This window comes from Hippopotamus amphibius, chromosome X (assembly GCF_030028045.1).
Source record: "Hippopotamus amphibius kiboko isolate mHipAmp2 chromosome X, mHipAmp2.hap2, whole genome shotgun sequence".
Taxonomy (NCBI): domain Eukaryota; kingdom Metazoa; phylum Chordata; class Mammalia; order Artiodactyla; family Hippopotamidae; genus Hippopotamus; species Hippopotamus amphibius.
The window spans coordinates 59,576,521-59,599,945 of NC_080203.1; the positions used below are offsets into that span (position 1 = coordinate 59,576,521).

The 23,425-nt window shown below is 38.7% G+C and overlaps 2 pseudogenes; both read left to right on the top strand.

Annotated features, from left to right (window-relative positions):
* The first annotated feature begins 3,306 nt into the window (after window positions 1-3,306).
* Window positions 3,307-4,806, top strand: LOC130841456 (cell division cycle protein 20 homolog; annotated as a pseudogene).
* A 505-nt stretch (window positions 4,807-5,311) lies between these two features.
* Window positions 5,312-5,932, top strand: LOC130842479 (protein lin-28 homolog A-like; annotated as a pseudogene).
* Window positions 5,933-23,425: the final 17,493 nt, after the last annotated feature.

The window sequence follows — 23,425 nt, forward strand, 5'->3', positions numbered from 1 at the left end:
TTATACCTCAGTAAAACTAGAATGGAAACTATAAACAACTCTGAGATTAAGGAATGTGTAAATAAATGGAAAGATACATCATGTTCATGAATTGGAAATAATAGTATTATAAATATGTTACATTTTCCAAAATTGATTTGGAGTTTAAATACAATTTCAACTAAAATGTAAGCCAGAATATTTTTCTTGGAAACTGACAAGCTGATTCTCAACTGTATATGTGAAACAAGAATAGCTAAAATCAATAATTAAGAAGAACAGTTCTAGACAACATACTGTAGCAGATATTTTATTGTTAAAATGATAAACTAAGACAGTGTGAAGTTGGCATAAGAATCAATTAATAGACCAATGGACCATAATAGAGACTAGAAACACATTTGTGTAAAAATGGACTTTTGATTCATGAGGAAGGTGATATTGTAAAGCAATGGGGAAATAATTGTCATCGTATTAAAAAGTAATGAGTCAGTGGTGGAGACAGATGCCAACGTAGAAGGACTTGAGTTCACCTCTTACAAAAGACAACAAAATCACAACTAACTGCTGAAAAGCCTTTGACAGAAAAGTCTTGTACCTATCAGAAAAGATATCCTACATCCAAAGACAAAGAAGAAGCCACAGTAAGATGGTAGGAGGTGTGCTTTCATGATATAATCAAATCCCAAACCTGCCAGATGGTCAACCCACAGTCTACAAAATAATTATATTGCAGAGGTTCTAGCACAAAGGTGAGAGTTCTAAACCCCATGTCAGACTCCCCAGTCTGGGGATATGGCATTGGGGGGAGGAGCCACCAGAGCTTTTGGCATTGAAGAACAGTGGGGCTTGGGTGCAGGAGCTCCACAGGACTTGGGGAAACAAAGTCTACTTTTAGAGGGTGCACACAAGGTTTTATGTGCACTGGGAACCAAGGCAAAGCAGTGACTCCGTAGGAGCCTAGGCCAGACCTACCTGTGGGTCTTGGAGAGTCTCCTGGGGAGTCAGAGGTTGGCTGTGATTCACTGTGGGGGCAAGGACACTGCTGTCAGAGGCCCCAGCAAATATTCATCGGGATGAGCTCTCCCAGAAGTCACCATTTTGTCACTGAGACCTGGCCTCACCCAACAGACTGCAGGCTCCAGTACTGGGACACCTAAGGCCAAATAACTAACAGGGTGGTAACACAGTCCACCCATTAGCAGACCACCTGCCTGAAGTCATCCTGATCCCAGACCTGCCTCTAAACACACACCTCAGCATGGCCCCACCCACCAGATGGACAAGACCAAGCCCCACCCACTAGTGGGAAGGCACCAGTCCCTCCCACAAGGAAGTCTGCACAAGTCCCTGGACCAAATTCCCTCATGAGGGGACAGACACCAGAAGCAAGGGGAGCTACAATCCTGCAGCCTGAGGAATGGAGGCCACAAACACAGAAAATTAGGCAAAATGAGATGGTAGAGAAATATGCTCCAGATGAAGAAACAAGATAAAACTCTGGAAGAACAACTAAGTAAAGTAGAGATAGACAATCTTCCTGAAAAAGAATTCAGAGTAATAATAGTAAAGGTGATCCAAAATCTTGGAAAAGAATGGATATACAAGCCAAGAAGATACATGAAATATTTAACAAAGAGCTAGAAGATTTAAAGAACAAACTAACAGAGATGAGCAATACAATAACAGAAATGAAAAATACACTAGAAGGAATCAGTAGCAGAATAAATGAGGCAGAAGAAAGAATATATGAGCTGGAAGGCAGATTGAAGGAAATCACTGCTGCAGAACTGAATAAAGAAAAAAAATGAAAAGAAATGAGGACAGTTTAAGAGATATCTGGGACAACACTAAATGCACCATCACTCACATTACAGGGGTCCCAGAAGGAGAAGAGATAAAGAGTCTGTGAAAATATTTAAAGAGATAATAGCCAAAAACAACCCTAACATGGGAAAGGAAACACTCACTCTAGTCCAGGAAGGGAAGACAATTCCATATAGGATAAACCCAAGGAGGAATACACTGAGATGCATAATAATAATCAAACTAACAAAAATTAAAGACAAACAGAAAATATTAAAAGCAACAAGAGAAAAACAACAAATAACATGCAAGGGAATCTCCATAAGTTTATCAGCTAATTTTCCAGCAGAAACTCTGCAGTCCAGAAGGGAGTGGCATGATATATTTTAAGTGATGAAAGGGAAAAACCTACAACCAAAAGTACTCTACCCAGCAAGTCTCCTCATTCAGATCAGATGGATAAATCAAAACATTACAGACAAGTCAAAGCTATGATAACTCATTACCACCAGACTTTCTTTGTAACAAATGCTAAAGGAACTTCTGTAGATGAAAAAGAAAAGGCCACAAGTAGAAACAGGAAAATTACAAATGGAAAAGCTCACTGGTAGAGGCAAACATACAGTAAAGTTAGGAAATCAGCCACACACAAATATGATATCAAAACTACCAATTATGAGAATACAAACGCAGGATATTATAAATGTATTGGAAATTAAAATACCAGCAATTTAAAACAATCTTGTATACATATATAAAAACTGATGTTATCAAAATGTGATGGTAACCACAAACCAAAAATCTAAAGTAGATACACAAAAAAAGAAAAAGCAATCCAAGCACAACACTAAAGATAGTCATCAAATCACAATAGAAGAGAATAAAAGAGGAAGGGAAGAAAAAAGACCTATAAAAACAAATCCAAAAAAATTAACAAAATGGCAATAAGAACACATATTGATAATTACTTTAAATGTAAATGGATTAAACATTCCAACCAAAAGACATAGAATGGCTGAATGGATACAAAAACAAGACCTGCATATATGCTGTGTAAAAGAGACCCACTTTGTATCTAGGGACACATATAGACTGAAAGTGAGAGGATGGAAAAAGGTATTCCATGGAAATGGAAATCAAAAGAAAGCTGGAGTAGCAATACTCATATCAGACAAAATATACTTTAAAATAAGGACTGTTAACAAGAGACCAAGAAGGACACTACATAGTAATCAATAGATCAATCCAATCAACTGTTATAAAATTTACAATAACAATTGTAAATATGTATGCACCAAACAAAGGGACATCTCAACATATAAAGAAAATGCCAACAGCTGTAAAAGGAGAAATCAACAGTAACACAATAATAGTGAGGGAGAGTTTAAGAAGCGTAAGTCCGCACTGCTAAGGCCGGTCTGGGATCCGATCCTTCTTTGAGTTGACGAGCACGGTCGCCTCTCTTCCTCCGGGGCTCAGCGGGCAACCACTGCAAGGAGCCCTCCCCTTCCAGACGCTCCTATGGCCCAGTTCGTGTTCAAGAGCTACCTGCACTCGCTGCTGCAGCTGGATACACCCATCCCCAATGCACCCCCTGCGCGCTGGCAGCACAAAGCGAAGGAAGCCACGGGGCCGGCCCCCTCGCCTATGCGGGCAGCCAATCGATCCCACAGCGCCGGCAGGACTCTGGGCCGAACTCCCGGCAAATCCAGCTCCAAGAGCCAGACCACTCCCAACAAACCTGGCGGTGACCGCTATATCCCCCATTGCAGTGCTTCCCAGATAGAGGTGGCTAGCTTCCTCCTGAGCAAGGAGAACCAGCCTGAACACAGTCAGACGCCCACCAAGAAAGAACATCAGAAAGCATGGGCTTTGAACCTGAACGGTTTTGCTATGGAGGAAGCCAAGATCCTTCGTCTCAGGGGAAAACCACAAAATGCCCCAGAGGGTTACCAGAACAGACTGAAAGTACTCTATAGCCAGAAGGCCATGCCCGGCTCCAGCAGGAAGACCTGCCCTTACATTCCTTCCCTGCCAGACCGGATCCTGGATGCCCCTGAAATCCGGAATGACTACTACCTGAACCTTGTGGCTTGGAGCTCTGGGAACGTACTGGCTGTGGCTTTGGCCAGCAGTGTATACTTGTGGAGTGCCAGCTCTGGTGACATCCTGCAGCTGCTGCAACTGGAGCAGCCTGGGGACTATGTATCTGCTGTGGCCTGGATCAAAGAGGGCACCTACCTGGCTGTGGGCACCAGCAGTGCTGAGGTGTAGCTATGGGATGTGCAACAGCAGAAACGGCTTTGAAACATGACCAGTAATTCTGCCCGAGTGGGCTTCCTCTGTTGGAATAGCTATATCCTGTCCAGTGGCTCACGCTCTGGCCACATTCACCACCATGATGTTCGGGTAGCAGAACACTATGTGGCCACACTGAGTGGCCACAGCCAGGAAGTATGTGGACTGCGCTGGGCCCCAGATGGACGCCATTTAGCCAGTGGCAGCAACGATAAGTTGGTCAATGTGTGGCCTAGTGCTCCTGGAGAGGGTGGCTGGGTTCCTCTGCACAAATTCACCCAACATCAAGGGGCTGTCAAGGCTGTAGCTTGGTGTCCCTGGCAGCCCAATGTCCTGGCAACTGGAGGGGGCACCAGCGATCAACACATTCGTATCTGGAACGTCTGCTCTGGGGCCTGTCTGAGTGCTGCGGATGTCCATTCCCAGGTGTGCTCCATCCTCTGGTCTCCCCACTACAAGGAGCTTATCTCAGGCCATGGCTTTGCTCAGAACCAGTTGGCTATCTGGAAGTACCCAACCATGGCCAAGGTGGCTGAGCTGAAAGGTCACACAGCCTGGGTCATTAGTCTGACCATGAGCCCAGATGGGGCTACAGTGGCATCAGCAGCAGCAGATGAGACCCTGCGGCTGTGGCGCTGCTTTGAGTTGGACCCCGCCCGGCGGCGGGAGTGGGAGAAGGCCAGTGCAGCCAAAAGCAGCCTCATCCACCAAGGCATCCATTGAGGACCAACTCATTTCAGTTTTTTGTCCTTTTTTTTTTTTTTTTTTTTTACTTTTCTAATAAAGTCACATATCCCTCTCTTAAAAAAAAAAAAAATAATAGTGAGGGAATTTAACACCTCACTTTTGTCAATGGACAGATCATCCATCCAGACAAAAAATTAATAATGAAACACAGGCCTTAAATGACATTAAACTAAATGGACTTCATTGATAAGTATAGAGCATTCCCTCCAAAAGCAGCAGAATACACATCCTTCTCAAGTGCACATGGAACATTCTCCAGGATAGATTACATGCTGAACCATAAAGCAAGCCTCAGTAAATTTAAGAAAATTGAAACCATATCAAGTATCTTTTCTGACCACAACTCTGTGAGATTAGAAATCAACTACAAGGTCTTTGGGAAGATGTAGCAGCCTCTTCGCTGAGCCACCCCTTTGCCTCCAGACTTCTCTGGGGCAACTACCCAACCAGGGCCCCACAGCTGTAGGCTCAGCTGAATACCATGGGCTCTGTGCCCAGCCAGCAGTTTGCAGGTGGCTGCACCAAGGTACTGCAGGAATCATAGGAGGACACAGCCTGGGTGGACAAGGAGCCACAGTTGCTGCACAATGCTGACATCTGTAAGTGATTCAATGTGCACTTACAGGGATTTGGCTTCCTGTTCATGACCACCTGTACTGCAGTCACACTCAGTCCCCCAGTGGATGTCTCTGTACACCAGAGTATGCTCCACATGGAGAGCTTCCAGAGCCTGAAAGAGGGTGAGGCTGTGGAGTTCCCCTTTAAGAAGTCTGCCAAGAGGCTGGAATCTATCCAAGTCACTGACCCTGGAGGAGTGTTCTGTATTGGAAGCAAGAGGTGGCCTAAAAGGAAAAACATGCCGAAATGCAGATCAAAGGGAGATAGGTGCTACAGTTGTGAAGGTCCAAACCATCATGCCAAAGAATGCAAACTGCCACCCCAGCCCAAGAAGTTCCACTTCTGCCAGAGCATCAAGCATATGGTAGCCTCATGTCCACTAAAGGCCCAGCATGCTCCCAGCTCACAGGGAAAGCCAGCCTACTTTCCGGAGGAGGAAGAAGAGATCCATAGCCCTGCCATGCTCCCAGAAGCCCAGAATTGAGCCACAATATGTGGGGGCTATTCTTTTGTGATCAGAAAGTTTTGAGGAACAGGCATCAATCGGCAGAATGGAGAAAGTGAGGACAGGGTGGGTAGGTGCAGCTGGCACTGCCATATATCTTAGGCTGGAGTCCACAGCGTCCCTCTTCATGGGGGGAAGGAGTGAGGCTAAGGGACACTGATCATGCTCTATCCAAATGCACATGAGGGCTTTGGGGGGGGGGGAGCCCTCCCTGCATGTTTTATCTGAGTCTCCAGCCCCAGAATCTCCAGGTTTTGAAAGTGGCCTGGATAAGGAAGTTGTTTTACTCTTAAAGAAGTATATGGAATAATATTTCCCATGCAAGAGTGAAAAGATTAAGCATGAGACCAAGCCACTACATTCTGTGGGAGGAAATATCTCAGGGTAAGGCAGGGAATTCTACATCTTGTCTCCTCATAACCCCTTCTTGGGATAGAGTGCTGATAACTGTCCCAAGCAGTGGGTTGTGATGATAGGTAAAAGGGGTGGTTGAGGCAACAGCTGCAGACCTGCTGCTTCTGAGCTCACACCCACTCCATTCTGGGCAATACAAATTTATTTATTTGCTCCCTTAGATGGCTGTACCTTGGGTCCCACTTTATCCAGGATGCCAATTGCACTAGCTGTGTGTGAATGACGTATCTTGTGCATTTTAACTGTTTTTCTTCATGATATAAATATTCTGGTTTTGTATCTTTGTATACTTTAATCTAACGCCCTTGTTCCTGAACTGTGTTCTCAGGTACGTGAGCAATCTCAGGCATAAGTCAGCAACAGGTCCAGGTCTGCACAGCAGGAATACTTTTTGTTGCTGTTTTTGTAAAAAAAATGTGAGTTGGTAAGGATAGATTTTAAGAACGATGCCTCTGTACCCATCTTGAACTACCCAGGAATGGATATGTGAAGCAAGGACAGGATCTTTAACCTTTAACAATTCTGGGCTTTTCTTCCTTGGCTTCTGGAAAGACCATCAGCAATTGCTTCTTTGTGGTTCCCAGAGCCAATGTGCTGCCCTGCTGCAGCAGTGATTAGTGTCATGGTAGATAAGGAGAAAAGGGGGTTTTGTTTACATGCTGTGAGATCACTGCAAACCTACCTCACTGTGTTGTAATGGAGCAAATGCAACAGAATGCATTGGGTGATATGTGTCTGATCCTGGGTTCGTCTCCCCCACTTGCTGCCCACCTCTAGTTATTGTATTTGTCTGGGCTTCATAGGACTTCACAAGTAGTTGATTTGTTGATTGCTAGGTGGCCTAGTTTGTGTAAATACAATGTGTTGGTCTTCTCCATGTTTTTTTTTTTTTAGTGTTTTATTGTTTACAAACTTCTTTTTCTACTGATAAAAATAGAAAAAGCGTCTTTGACAAAAGTTCTGCACCAGGCAAAAAGATCTAAAACATAAACTTGGTTGCCCCTCTTTCTGAAGTGGGGGGTCTTGAACCACACTTTCTTTTGTGTCCCCCTTCCCCTATTTCCTATTTTGAATAAGATCTTCTGTCCCTAAAACTGAATTCCTACCCCCTCATCTTTCCCTCTTCATGCACCCCCCAAAAGAACAGCCCATACACCTATATGTTTAATTTGTGAGATATCTGTAATTAAATGATTTGTGCAAAAATTTTGAAGAAGCTAAGAACTCTCCATCCCTTGTTCCCAATCTCTTGAGTCATGACCATTCCTTGATGTGATTCATGCCAAACAGACTGCTGTCTTTGGATAGATTAAAACCTACTTTAATCTCTAATCCTAGGGTAGAGAGGAGCAATGAGGGGGCCTTCCATGTAGAACATGGGGTTGCGAGACCACAAAATGAAAGATGAATGTGTATCCAAGTCACTCAGGAACTTTTATGCAAGTGCAAGAAACTTATGTCAGAGTGGCCACAAGACTGTTTAGTAGGAGACAGATGAATGTAACTCCATGTTTACTCCTAGAAACCAAAGCTTTGTGTGAAATCTTGAATTTATGGGGAGGGAGGAATGGTAGAAAAGCATGTACCTGTCTGTTCTTCCACTCATCCCTTCCCCTCATTCCTGAACTGCAGGAGACTGAGCTCCCTTGGGCTTTGGCAATCCTATCTGGGCAGTGTTTATCTGATGGTTGACTTTGCTGTGTCAGGTACTTCCTTTCTCATTTGCTATCATTTTGTAACATACATGCTGACCCTTTTCCCTTCCCTTTCTTTTCCTTGGGAAAATACAATGAATACAGATTTATTGGTACTGAAAAAAAAAAGATATCAACTACAAGAAAAAAACTAAAAAACACAAACACTTGAAGGCTAAAAAATATGTTATTAAACAACCAATGGACATGGAGGACACCTATTATGTGCTGTTACAGGCTGCACTCTCCAGGTGCATGCATTCAAAGCACAAAACACCTGCAGCATATTCAACATGGCATCCATTGTGTATTCATGATCATGAATAGTGTATGTGTATGTGGCTCTGTAAAAACTTACATTTCATTCAGAGGTTTAATTTTCAAAGAACTTCCACAACTCATACCTTATTTCCTTTGCATAGCAATAACATGAGGCAGGTGAGGGAGACATTGTTGTGCTCACATTACAAATGAGGTTAAATGACCTGTTCAAGGCCACTCAGCTATCCTATGGAACTAGGGATGGGACCCAAGTGTCATAACTGCCAATTAATCAAACCCTTCCAATTCAGTATAGGTGAGCTCTTTGCTTAGTGGTAAAATACATTCAAGTGTGTTAAGGACAACTGCCAGTAACTTAACCTGCTATGTAATGTCTAATAAAGTCTTAAAATATGAAAAAAAAGAAAACAACCAATGGATCACTGAAGAAATCAAAGTGAAAAAAAAAAAGACCTAGAAAAAAATGAAAATGAAAACACAACGATCCAAAATCTATGGGATGCAGCAAAAGCAGTTCTAAGAGGGAAGTTTATAGCAATACAATCTTACCTCAGAAAACAAGAAAGATCAAATAAACAACCTAAATTTACACCTAAAGCAACTAGAGAAAGAAGAATAAACAAAATCCAAAGTTAGCATAAGGAAAGAAGTCATAAATATCAGAACATAAGTAAATGAAATAAAGATGAAGAAAGCAATAGAAAAGATAAATGAAACTAAAAACTGGTTATTTAAAAAGATAAACAAAATTGATAAATATTTAGCCAGACTCATCAAGAAAAAGCAGAAGACTCAAATCAATAAAATTAGAAATAAAACAGAAGTTACCAATCAAAAGAAAAATGAGCAAGAGTCTAGAACAGACAGTTCACAAAGGAAGATACACAAATAAAAAATAGATATACATATGAAAATGTGCTCAAAGTCTTTAGCTAGGTTTAAACCACAAGGGCAACCACTGTACTCACTAAGTTTGATAAAACAAAACAAAACCAAAAAATGATAGTAACAACCATTGGTGATGACGTGGAACAATGGAAACTTTTTTTAGACTTCAAGCAAGTATATGAGAGAGCTCACCTATACTGAATTGGAAGAGTTTGATTAATTGGCACAACCACTTTGGAAAAAATGGCAATGTCTAGCAAATTTGATGATACATTTACCCTAGGACTAGCATGATCATGCCAATTACCTGAAATATTCTGTTTATATTTGTTGCACCTGAATAGTTATAAATAGCACCTCATTTTATTCTTAAAAGTACCACTCATATCATAATGCATCAAATTGCAGACTTTAAATATAAGCAGTATTGTACTTCTATCATAGTTTGGGTAAGAAATTATGTGGTCATCCAATCTATGACTTCAAAATGTCACTCAGGTCTGTACCCAACAAAATTGTATGCACATTTAAGAACATGTGGAAGAAAGTTAATGGTGGTTTATTTGTAATCACCCCATGGAGTACTACATAGCATTAAAATGAGTAAACTCTGCTCAATAGCATCAAATCTCACAAACATAGTGAAATTAACAAGATGCCAATGAATGCACACTGTGTAATTACATTCTTATAAAGTTAAAGCTTAGAAAACTAATTTACAGTTTCAGAATCAGGAAAGTGAGGAATTCTGGGGTAGAGGAAGGAGCTAGTAATTGAGAGGAGAATCTAAGTGGTAGTTGCATGTTTGTGCTCACTTTGTAATCATTTAGCATACTGTTTCATTAATTTTCTTTTATCTACATTATAGTTCATTAAAAAGATTTTTAGAAACAAAATCATTATAGTTATATAAGGTTCTCTAAAGTTTATTATTAAAAACTTGATTCTGTCTCATCCCTTATTTTCTATTCTTCAGATTCAACCACTTTCAACTTTTTAAAGTGATTTTTTGATATTTACTCCTTATCTTTAAAAATATGCTAGTCTTAGCCATGCTTGGAGTTTTAGTTCTCAAGATTTTGTATTGCTTTTCCTTACAGAAAAGAACAATTTATATTTTACAAAATATATCACTCTGTCTCCCTCTCTGTCAAACCCCTTCTGTACACAAGGTTTTTGTTTTTCCATACCTCTAATTTTGTTAATTCTACTTTGTTTAAATCAGTTTTTATTGTTCAGAATACAATATTTTTGAAAAACTATTCACAGTATTTCATTTTTAATCCTCCCTTTCCCCTTTAGTTAATAATTATCCTATACTCTTATTTGCTTGGTTTTTAATACTTATTAATAATTCACCTTCATTTTCTCATGCAGTTGCATAAATATCTTCTCAGTATGTTTAAACAGATATAGTATTATGTAAATTTCAAGAACTACAATATTGTCAGCTCCCCACTACCCGCACGTTCCCCATTCCATTCAAAACATCCTCCCATTGACTTAAAAATAATTTCTATACTGACTTTTGTAATATTCTTTACTTTTGTTTATTATTTTACCAAGGATGTTGAAGCACTAAAAATTGAAGTTTTTCAAGTTCTTGAGAGTTATGCACATGAAATCATACTGCATGTACTAGCATTGTTTTGCGGCTTTCTTTTTTTCATGTAATATTATGCATAGGAAGTACACACTGTTTTCACTATATTTTATTTTCATTGATACTTTAAATGAATTGTGGATGCATGTGATACAATTTATAGATTCATCATATTTTTATGGACATTTATATTGTTTTAAAAAATTGTGTTTATAATAAAGATGCTATGGATATTCATATATATGCATCTTGTTATACATAAGTATAAACTTCTCTAGAATATATGTATAGAAATGAAAATGAGTAATGAAAGAGTTTATCTTCAAATTTACAAGATAATGCCAGTTTTTCAAAATGATTATACCAATTTATGCTTGCAGTAACCAGCAATGTATTAGAATTCCCATTGTGCCATGTTATCATAGTCATTTTAACAATCATGTGAGCATGCAGTGGTATCCCTTAATAATTTTAATTTGAATATCTCAAATTACTAATTGTTTTGTACATTTTCAGCATTTTTAATGAGCATTTTTATTTTGTTTTTGTGAAGATCATTTTTAAGTATTTTGCTCACATTCTAGTCAAGCTGTTTGTGTTTTGCTTATTGAATTTATAGAATCTTTTCCCAGCTTCTGGACATGAGGCTTTGTTGAGAAATTTAATGGACTATATTGTGTTTCCTCAAAATTCATATGCTGAAGCTCTAATCCCCAATATGACTGAATTTGGAGATGGGGCTCTATGTAGGTAATCGGGATTAAGTGAGGTCACAAGTGTAGGAAGCTAATTAAATAGGACAAGTATCTTTATAAGAAGAAGGAACACCAAGAATGCACATGCACAGGAAAATGTCCAGGAAGGGAGCTATCTGCAAGCCAAGAATAATGATCTCAGGAGAAGTCAAACATGCTGCTATTGTCTGAACATTTCTCCCCCCCTCAAAAAAAATTGTATGTTGATATTTTCACCCTCAATGTGATGGTTTCAGGAGGTGAGGCCTTTGGAAAATAATTAGGTCATGAGGGAAGAAGCCTCATGAATGGTATTAATGCCCTTATGAAAGAAGCTTGAGAAAGCTCCTGAAACCCTGCACTAGATGATCAACAGAAACTGGTGACTAACAGAAGTTCTTGAGCTTGTCTTACAGAACAGCAGATAAAGTAAAAGTTTGTTTAAAAACCCCTCTGTTTGTGACCTGCCTTCACTGATCAAGCTCTTAATTATTTTTGCAAATTGCACACCCTCCTAGCTTCACATAGCTAGATAATATATCACAAGGCTCCTTAACCACCCCCTATAGATAACACCTCTGACCTATGGGTTCCTATAATAACAAGAGGCTTAAGTTGTTTTTCAGGAACTTGAAGTCATCTTTTATCCAGTTCAAGCAGGCTAAGACTGATTGGGACCACTGATTCTAAAACTGGGCCTGTGTAGGTAGCTGAAGAATAACCATTTGATGTCAGAGGGCCAAAAACTCCCTCCTAAGATCATGCTAGATGACTCCGTTTTTGAACATGCATCCCATGAAGTAGCATGTAACTCAGATATGCCTGTGTGAATCACCAATTACCTTACCTTTCACTACCTGCAATCACCTTTCCCCATACCTAAGACTACCCAACTTCTTTATTCCATAAATATTCCAAGCCCCTCATCTTCAGAGAGGCAGATTTGAGACTTATTCACTTCACTGCCTTGTGAATAAACCCTTTCTCTGCTGCAAACCTTTGGATCTAAGCATTTGGCTTGCTGTACATTGGGAAAACAAATCTGGTTGGGTAACATCCCCTTGTCCCTTTGTCACTGAGTGGTGTGCATTGTAACAAAATAGCTTCAACTGAGGAGGTCATCCAAAGACCTGGACTGGCAATCTCAGTCCCCAAGATAGTAGGCAAAGAATTGCAAACTACCACTTCAGGTGTAAGCTGAAATAGAAGTTTATTTAAGCATAGGTGCAATCTCAGAGAGGATGAGTGGGCTGTTTCTGCAAAGTGAAAGCAGCATTCCTGTACATGCTTAAGGGTGTTTTTAAGGAGCATTTTGCAAGAAGGCAGGGGTGAGTGACAGGTGATTGACAATCCTGAGCTATGTAAGAAGTTTACTGCTGCTCATGTGCTCACCCTTGAATCACTAAGAAATGCCTCTGGAGGAGGGGGTGAATACATATAGATTTTATTTTAATAATGGTACAATGAGTTTGGGTTTACAATAAGTCGTATGCCTGTCTGGTCTGGGCATGCACAGCCTGGGGAAGTTTTCCCATGTTACTGTACCCCCTCTTTATAAGGATAAGTTTGCCCCCACAGGACCATAGTTTTGCCCATTCTGGATGGGGTCAGGGGAAGGTCCCCAGATGGTTGAGGGGTAACTCACCTACTCCCCCTTATCTTTTCTCCAGGGTCACCTTCTTGCTGCTAATGTGGGAATAGCGGGTCTCCAGATGGTTAGGGTATGAATCGATAGCTCCTTCTTGTCTTTTTGCTGTTGTCACCTCCTTGCTGCTAATGTCTGACTCACTACCTAACACCTTCTGTCATGTAAGCATATGACAAAAAGACATTGTTTATGAATCAAGAAGTGGGCTCTAATCAGACTCCAAATCTGCCAGTACCCAGATCTTGGACTTCCCTGCCTTGAGAACTGTGAAAAATATATTTATGTTGTTTATAAGCCATCCACCCTGTGTATTTTGTTATAAGAGCCCAAACAGTCTAAGATAGATAGTTGGTACCAAGAAATGGGGTTACTGCTATAACAAATACCTAAAAATGTGCTAGTATTTTTGGAAATTGGTAATGGGTAAATTACTGAATCCAAGCTTGATCTGCTCACCAAATGATAGGCCAATAAATCAGAGATGAGGTGTTGAGGCAAGGAATATGACTTTATTCAGAAAGCTGGCAGATGGAGAAAATGACAGACTAATGTCTCAATATAACCAGCTTATCCGGATTTGCATGCCCATTTTTTGTTTTTTGTTTTGTTTTGTTTTGTTTTGTTTTTAGCACAGAGAGGGGAAGGAAATGAGAAAGTAAAGTAAAAAGGCCAAAAGTTTTGCAAATATCTCCTGGAATGGCCAGCCTTAGGGAGGGGACACATTAATATTTTTCTTTCTTGCAGCCATCCACAGGTGGACAGGGTCTGGATGTTTCCCTGAACAAAGGCACTTTGGTTTTTACATTCAGGCAGAGGGGCAGGGTTCCCCAAGGCAGGCCATTATGTATAGACAGTATCCTTTTAGTGAACAAAAGCAATGGGAAGCAAAGGTTAAGGTAAAAGAAACAGATCTAACATGTAGTCAGATTTGACTCCTCCCTGTTACAAGTAGAGGCTGAAATAGTTTTGAGGGGCATGCTAAAAATAACCTATATTATGGTGAATAGAATGCTAAGGAACATGGTGGTGACATCTTAGAAGGAAAATAGGAGAGTTGTAGAGACAGCCTCAATCTCCTTAGCAAATACCTAAGTGGTTGTGATCAGATGCTGATAGAAATACCATTAGTAAAGGTCACTTAGATGAGGTGTCCAATGGAAATAGAAACATGTTATTGAAAACTGAAGGAAAGATGAACCTTGTTATAAAATGTCAAAGAGCTTGGCTGAATTGTGTCTGTGCCCCAGAGTTTTGTGAAAGATAGAACTTGTGAGTGATGACATTGGATATTTGGCTTAGGAAATATCTAAGAAAAGTGTTGAAGTAGTGCCCTGGTTCTTTTGAATGATTATGTTCACTGATAAAGTTCACAAACTAAAAGTTGAGAATTATGTTTTATTTGGCAGACAAAACTGAGGATTTAACCTTGGAAGACAGCCTCTCAAATAGCTTTGAGTTACTGCCCCAAAGAAGTAAGGGAGGAGCCAGGATATATATGAGTTTTGCAACAAAAACCAGGTAGTCAGAACATCAAAAGATTACTGTTAACTAAAGAAAACCAGATATCTCAAGTAAATTAATTTAGTACTTTTCTATGTATGGGAAGATGCAAGAGTCTGGGCTCATTCCAAACATTCCTTTGATATGCACCTTAACTATCTAAGGCCAGTATCCTGACTTTCTCCATGCTGAATCCCTTCAGGGTGCACAGTTGGGGGTGGCTACAGTGGTTGAAACTTTGATTGCTGTAATATCCTTTGTTTATTGATATAGCAGGCAGCATATTTCATTCACACACAATAAAATGCAAGCAAGAAAAGATTCAAAGATGGAATTGTTAAACACAAAGGAGGCAAAACTTAAAATTTTGGAAGATTATCAGCCTCTCCCTACTGGATAAAATGAGAAAGCCTATTTAGGAAAAGACATGAAGGGTGTGGCCAAATTTGAAAACAATATTAGTATGGATCAGCCATCTCAACAGCAGCTAGAAGCTATTCATCAAGACAATGTAGAGATTAGTCAGTCATCTAAACAGAAGCCAGGATCTATGGCCCAAGGCAATGGAAGAATGACCTAAAGGCATTTTAAAGCTCATGGGGCTGCCCTTCCCATCACAGGCTCAGGGTACTAGAGCCCCAAATAGCACAGGCCCAAAGCAGAGAGCCAAGTGAAGCATTGGGAGTAGGGCTGTCCCCATAAACCCTGACTGTTAGAGAAACTGTCACAAGTTTCTAACCTCAAGGAGCCTAGGGAAGGTGTGTGACTTGGGAACAGAGCTGCCATGAAGGTGGAACCACCACAAAGAACCATCACAGGGGCCAGGGCCAAGCACAGAGCCACCTCAGGGGCAGTGCTGCCAGGAGCCTTGGGGATGCAAGCTCTGCCACAACATATCCTGAAGGCAGGACTCCCCACCCCAGTGGGTCTAGAAGGCAGGATCACTGCTCAAATAGGTCCAGAAGGTGGGACCTCTTCTCCAATGTGTCCAGAAGGTGGAATCTCCTCCCCAGTGGGCCTGGAGGGCAAAACATTGAGTCAAAAAAGATTCTCAAGCCTTAAGGTTTTGGACTTAGAATCTATCATTCCTTTCTTCTTTCTTCTTTCTCCTTTTTTGAATGAGAGTACCTTACCTATGTCTGTCCCACATTGTACTTGGAAGCACATAATGTTTGATTTCACAGGTTCACATTTGGAGAGGAATTTGATGTTGTCACTATTCTAGACTTTGGATATTCTAATAGATATGTAGTGGTATCTTATTGTTGTTTTAATTTACATTTCCCTGATGATATATGAAGTGGAACATATTTTCATATGCTTATTTGCTATCTGTATATCTTCTTTGGTGAGATGTCTGTTAAAGTCTATAACTTATTTTTTAATTGGGTTGTTTGTGTTCTTATTGTTGAGTTTTAAGCATTCTATGTATATTTTGTGTAATAGTCCTTTATCAGATGTGTCTTTTGCAAATACTTTATGCCAGTCTATGGCTTGTCATTTCATTGTGTTGTGCTCCATACTTTTAAGTAATCTTTTGGATATCTTGTGATATAAATTAAAGTGATTCTCAATTTTCCCTACTAGCAATTTCAGGTGCAATTATTTGGGATTTCTAAGTCACTTAAAAGTAGCCCATCCACTTTCCACGTTGCAAAATTTTGTTCTTTCACCACATTACTTATATATTTTAAATTTATGCATTTAAAAATAAATTTAATGTTATTTTAGCTCAGATGAAAGGAATTGAACTAAATGAACTTGGCCAATCTAACTTTTATAATCAAATCTTAACACCATTTATATATATATAATGGTATATGTGTATATATATGTATATCATATTAAATATGTATCATATTCATATATATTTATATGCATATTAAAAGTATTATTAAAAGTAATCTAGCACTATATAGCATCCTAAAAGATTTTAATTTTTAAAAATCCTACTGTTTCATGTGAAATTAGAGCTGCTTTAAATTGATAATACTGTCAATTATAGTGAAATATTAAAGAAACCAAAGTGCTATGAAAGTTAAATAAAAACAAATTTTAACACAGTAGACTGCTACTAATAAGTACTTTCAAGTAAATATTTGCTAACTTGGTAGAAAGGCAAAAATGGTAGCTGTTCACAGATTTGAATTTGTTGAAATAATCTATATAAAACAATAACTTATTCAAAATAAAGTAGAAATTTTAAATTTTGATTTCTACAATGAGTTGCAATGTTGTGTTCTTCAGGATAATGATACTGTCTTTCATTTATTTTTTTCTATATTTGTGTTTATCAGAAATAAATAATCACAAAGACTGTCATATAGAGAATAAATCAGTGAATTTTTGTCAATTTGGACCAGGTGATCACTGAATATTTAATCTGTATTATTTTTAATTCATATTTCTAGAACAGTGTAGCATATATTTAGCTGATAAGTACAGATATTGATTAGCCACAGTGACTATTCTGACTAGTTTATATTGTCCATATCATACTAGTTGTCAGGTATTTTGGATAATACCCACACTTATAGTGTCAATATATAAGGGATGTTTTTGTTTTTGTTTTTATTTTTGTCTTGTTAGAGAAGCATTATAAAAATACTTTTATATCTCTGCCTTCCTCATTACCTAACCCATCCTCCAATACTGGGTGGTAAAATGATTTATTTTTTTGTCAAATGAGTTCAATCACAGAATAAGAGAAAATTATAATTGCAATAATTAAAAAAAAGTTTAATGACTTATTAGTCAAAGCCTATTTGTTAGTTACCTTTTCTGGTTATCAGAATAATAAGTAATACCTACTTTTTCCCCATTATATTCCTGCTGTAAGTTTAAAAGAAATCATGTAAAGACTAAGCAAAACTATCTTAATATGTCCAACTGAATAATAGTGTTATCTATCTGGTAATGTCATCCTCACAATCTCATAGTTACAAAAGAAAAGTTCTTGAAATTGTTATATTATCTAAATCAAATATATTAAGCAATCAAGGGACAGATTTTGAAATTATCTGAGAGCCTTTGTGATCCATGTCTATAATGATTTTAAAATATTGCTGTAATCTATTCTGACAATGCTGAAGATGTCTTAGAAAGCATTTCTACATTTAGTTTTCTGAGATTCCCAGATTAACGAACCTAAGGACAAATAGAGCAATTTTCTGTGATTCACATAAAGTTAATGAGAAAAAATAGAAAAGAATAAAGTGACTAATGTGCCAGTAATTATACTTGGTTTATTATTGGTGTGGGAGTAGATAACACAATCACAATTTTAAAAGATTTAGTGGTCATTTTCTATAAGTAAAGAGCTATATATTATCCAATTTAAGAACATTTTAGTTTGTAATTTTTACCACATTGTATTTGGTAAATGTTCAGTGTAGAGGAAATGAATTAATACGAACTTTCAAATTGGCAGTACTATACCTTAAGAGAACAAAAAGAGGTATTAAACACAAATTTTCTGGTATATATTATATTCAGCACACTTTCAATTCAGTCTTAAGAGAGTCAGATTGCTTACTAAAAGTGAAGTAAAGTGAAGAATCAGGATCTTGTGGCCATGCAAACTCTTCAATAATTAAATCATTAAATAAAATCTCAAGCTGTAGTAAATTGAACAAGATAATCGATCCCTTTGACTCAGTGACATTATCAAAAAAATTGGTTATAAAATGTTTCATTTGCCTTAAGGTAAAGAAATGGCATATTTTGAGGTTCTTTTTTATACCATTTTATTCTTCTAATTTTGTATGGCACAGCAGGAAGTATAATGTTAGATATTAAAATAACAATACCTAACATAAAGAGAGTCTCTGCCTCATTTTCAATTGACAATGTTCAGTTATCTATAATTCCATAACAGCCATTCCTGTGAATTTTTTTTTTTATCTTTTGCTATGATTTGATAAGTTTTTGCACTCTGTTGACTAAAGAAAGATACACAACTTAAAAGTTGAGGATTATGTTTTACTTACAGACAAAACTAAGGACTTAAGCCCAGGACACAGCCTCTTGGATAGCTTTAAGGGACTTCTCCAAAGAGGTAAGGTAGGAGCCAGGGTATACAGGAGCATTTGCAACAAAGACCAGGTAGTCCAACTATCAAAAAATTACTGTTAATTAAAGAAAACCAAATATCTCAAGTTAAGGAATTTGTTAAAGTGATTTTCTATGTATGGGAAGATGCAAGAGTTTGGGCTCACTGAAATCATTCATTTAATATGCACCTCAACTATCTGGGGTGAGTATCCTGTGCTTTCTCATCCTGAGTCTGCTCAGTGTGCATCACTGAAGGGTGGCTACAGTGACTGAGAGCTTGGGAGCAGGAAGCTCTTTTCTCTCCATCCTGAGTTCCCTCAGGGCTCACCATCCTGGGTGGCTATAGTAGCTTCATGGCTGCAACACGCTTTCTTTACTCATGTAGCAAGCAACATTTTTTCATTGATAACTCCTGTGACTATCTCATTGATGCTAATAACCGATAATGGTTTAAATCAATGTTTTTTCTTAATTGTTTTGTTTTTGCTTTTGTAGTTCCTTTTCTTCTCTTATGTTTCCTGCTTAGAGAAGTTCCTTTAGCATTTCTTGTAGGGCTGCTTTGGTGGTGCTGAATTCTCTTAACTGTTGCTTGTCTGTAAAGCCTTTGATGTCTCCATTGAATCTGAATGAGATCCTTGTTGAGTAGAGTATTTTTGGTTTTAGGTTCTTCCCTTTCATCACTTTAAATACTTCATGCCACTCCCTTCTGGCTTGCAGAGTTTCTGCTGAGAAATCAGCTGTTAACCTTATGGGAGTTCCCTTGTATGTTATTTGTTGTTTTACCCTTGTTGCTTTTAATAACTTTTTTCTGTCTTTAATTTTTGTCAGTTTGACTACTATGTGTCTTGGCATGTTTCTCCTTGGTTTTATCCTGCCGGGGGCTCTCTGCGCTTCCTGCACTTGGGTAGTTATTTCCTTTCCCATGTTAGAGAAGTTATTTTCTTGGGAACTTTCTCTCTCTCTTCTCCTCCTGGGACCCATATATTGCAAATGTTGGTGCATTTAACATTGTCCCAGAGGTCTCTTAGGCTGTCTTCAGTTCTTTTCATTCTTTTTTCTTTATTCTTTTCTGCATCAGTGATTATCACCATTCTGTCTTACAGGTCACGTATTCACCTTCTGCCTCAGTTAATCTGCTATTGGTTCCATCTAGTGTATTTTTCATTTAAGTTATTGTGTTGCATATCTCTGCTTGTTTGTTCTTTAATTCTTCTAGGTCTTTGGTAAACTTTTCTTGCATATTTTCAATCTTTGTATTCAGTCTTTTTTCAAAGTCCTGGATCATCTTCACCCTTATTATTCTGAATTCTTTTTCTGGAAAGGTGCCTATTGCCACTTCATTTAGTTGTTTTTCTGGGGTTTTATCCTGTCCCTTTATCTGGTACAATGTCATCTGCCTTTCATTTTCTCTTCTGTGGCTGTGGTTTCCAGTTCCACAGAATGAAATACTGCTGATACTGCTGCCTGCCCTCTTGTGGAGGAAGCTATCTAAGAGGATCATGTATGCTTCCTGATGGGAGGGATTGATGGTGGGTTTGGCTGGGTGGGTGGAGCTCAGTAAAACTTTAATCCACTTATCTGCCAATGGGTGGAGCTGTGTTCCCACCCTGTTGGTTGTTTGGCCTGAGTCTACCCAGCACTGGAGCTTATAGGCTCTTTGGTGAGGCTAATGGTGGATTCCGAGAGGGCTCATGCCAATGAGCCCTTCCCAGAACCCCTACTGCTAGAGTCCCTGCCCCCTCAGTGAGCCACAGCTGCCCCCTACCTCTGCAGGCAACCCTCCAACACCAGAATGTATGTCTGATTCAGTCTTATATGGGGTCACTGCTCCTTCCTCTTGGGTCCTGGTGAGCACACTTTTTTGTGTGTCCTCCAAGAGTGGAGTCTCTGTTTCTCCCAGTCCTGTGGAGGTCCTGCAATCAAATCCTGCTGGCTTTCAAAGTCTGATTCTCTGGGGATTCCTCCTCCCATTGCCAGACCCCCAGGTTGGGAAGCCTGACATGGGGCTCAGAACCCTCACTTTAGTGGGTGGGCTTCTGTGGTTCTCCAGTTTGTGAGTCACCCACCCAGCATTTATGGGATTTGATTTTAACATTATTGTGCCCCTCCTACCAGCTCATTGTGGCTTCTCCTTTGTCTGTCAGTGTGGGGTGTCTTTTTTGGTAAGTTCCAGTGTCTTTCTCTCAATGATTGTTCAGCAGTTAGTTGTAATTCTGGTGCTCTTGCAAGAGGGATTGAGTGTGCATCCTCCTACTCCACCATCTTGAAGTGTCTCTAATTCAATGGTTTTTAATAGGAACCACCTAGGCAGATTTTTGAAGTTACATGTACCATGGTCACAGACTCACAGTTTCTGATTTTTTTAGCTCTTTATTGGAATATAATTGCTTTACACTATTGTGCCAGTTTTTGCTATACAATAAAGTGGATCAGCTGTATTTATACATGTATCCCCATTTCCCCTTCCTCCTGTGGCTCCTTCCCACCCTCCCTATCCCAGCCTTCTAAGTCATCACCCATCATCAAGTTGATCTCCCTGTGTTATGCATCAGCTTTCCACTAGCTATATAAACTAATCAAGGTTTAAGTTCAATTTAGAGTTTCTGAGGGCATCTAAGATATGAGATGTGGGTCATCCACCTATCATTGTGGACTGGTATATCTCTCAACATTTTAGTAGGAACAAATTCTGATTTTGTAGCCTGGGTTTAATATAGGAATACTTAATTTTTTCCCCAAGATGATTCTGAAGGACAATCTAATTTTCAGAAACTCTAAAAAGCATTTTCTGGATATTTCCATTTTAGCAGAAAACTGCAAGTACCATATTGCTTTTTTGGACTGAAAAAGAAATGCACAATGTGAGAATTGTGAGCTAAGTTTTATCAGGGGCAAATTTAGGACTATAGCCTGGGAGATAGTCTCTCAGATACCTCTGAGTATCTGCTCCAAAGAGGTAAGGAGGAAGGTCAGTATATAGGTGATTTTAGTGAACAGGGTATACATGCAGTCAAATACACATTTTGGCAGAAGGTTGCTGCTAGTCACAAGAAGGTTGCTGTTAGTCATGAGGAGCAAATGTCTCTGTTAATAATTTTAGTGCTTTTCTAGTTATGAGATGTAAGAAATTGGCCTTATAAAATCTTTTCTAGAAAATATCGAGCTATTTGAAGGTCTGCTCTTCCAGTCTTTCCCAGAGCACAGAGTGCCTCATTTCTGATCTCCACCCTGAACTCCTTTCAGGGTGTGTTGAAGGTATGTGACTGCAATGGCTAGTGACTTAATCCTTGTAGATGCAAATGGCAAGTGACAATTTTTAGCCATCACTTTAATCCATGGGAAAATATATGCTTTAAATGGTTGTAAAGATTTATTTTAAATGGTTATAAGAGGCTGGCTGAAGTAAATATTTTGGAGATAGTTTCATAGGCTACACCTTAAACCATAATTTGACATGCCAGATTTTTTGCAGACTTAGCTAAAGAGATATCAATGACAAGGAAACCAATGTACATCAAAGCCTTATAGGGTGGTATCAGTGGTTAACCTTAGGGCCAGAACTATTCTCTGATTTGTAGCTTTTGAATTTTTTACTTCAACATGAATGAGCACAATGTAGGGAATTGCTTCACTTGCAACAAATTCAAAAAGAGGGATTAATAATAGATGACACCAATTTATTAATGTAGAACATTTATTTATCAGGGTACTTTACAAAGGGTGCTTGATTAGGAATCTCTCCCATATATATAAAACAATCTAATATGCTATAAATATATTATTTGTTAGGGAAGAAGCCTTATAGAGAAAGTCCTCTGACAGTGCAAGATTAAAATTAGTAGGATATTTTGTTTTTTTCATCTACCATAAAAAATAAAATGAAGGGTAAAAGTTCAGTGGGGCTTCCAACTATCATCTCTGTAATGAGAATCCTGGCAAAAAAAGTAAAAAATATAGCTAAGAAGTGAATCTTGCCTGTAAGGAGTTCATCGTATAGTAGAAGATATTCATAAAGGGACACTTATGTCTTGTGCTCTTGATTTGCATTTCCCTGATGATTAGCAATGTTGAGCATTTTTTCATGTGCCTGTTGGCCATCTGCATTTCCTCTTTGGAAAAATTTCTATTTTGTTCTTCTCCCCACTTTTTTCTATTGGGTTGTTTGGGATTTTGTTTGTTTTTATGTTGAGTTGTATGAGCTATTGATATACACTGGATATTAATCTCTTGTCAGTCAATGAGATAATCACCTCACACCTGTCAGAATGGCTACTATGAAAACACACACAAATAACAAATGTTGGCAAGGATGTGGAGAAAAAAGGAAGCTTTGTACACTGTTGGTGGGGATGTAAACTGGTCAGCCACTATGTAAAACAATATGGAGGTTTCTCAAAAAACTGAGAATAGAACTACCATATGACCCAGAAATTCTGCTCCTGGGTATGTATTAAAGTAAATAAATAAAAGACTAATTCAAAAAATGCATGGACCTCAGTGTTCCTAGAAACATTGTTTACAATTTCCAAAATATAGAAGTGACCTAAGTGTCTATCAAAAGATGAATAGATAAAGATGTGGTATATCTATATTTATCTATCTATTTATATCTATCATCTATCTATTTATCATCTATCTATCTATCTATCTATCTAT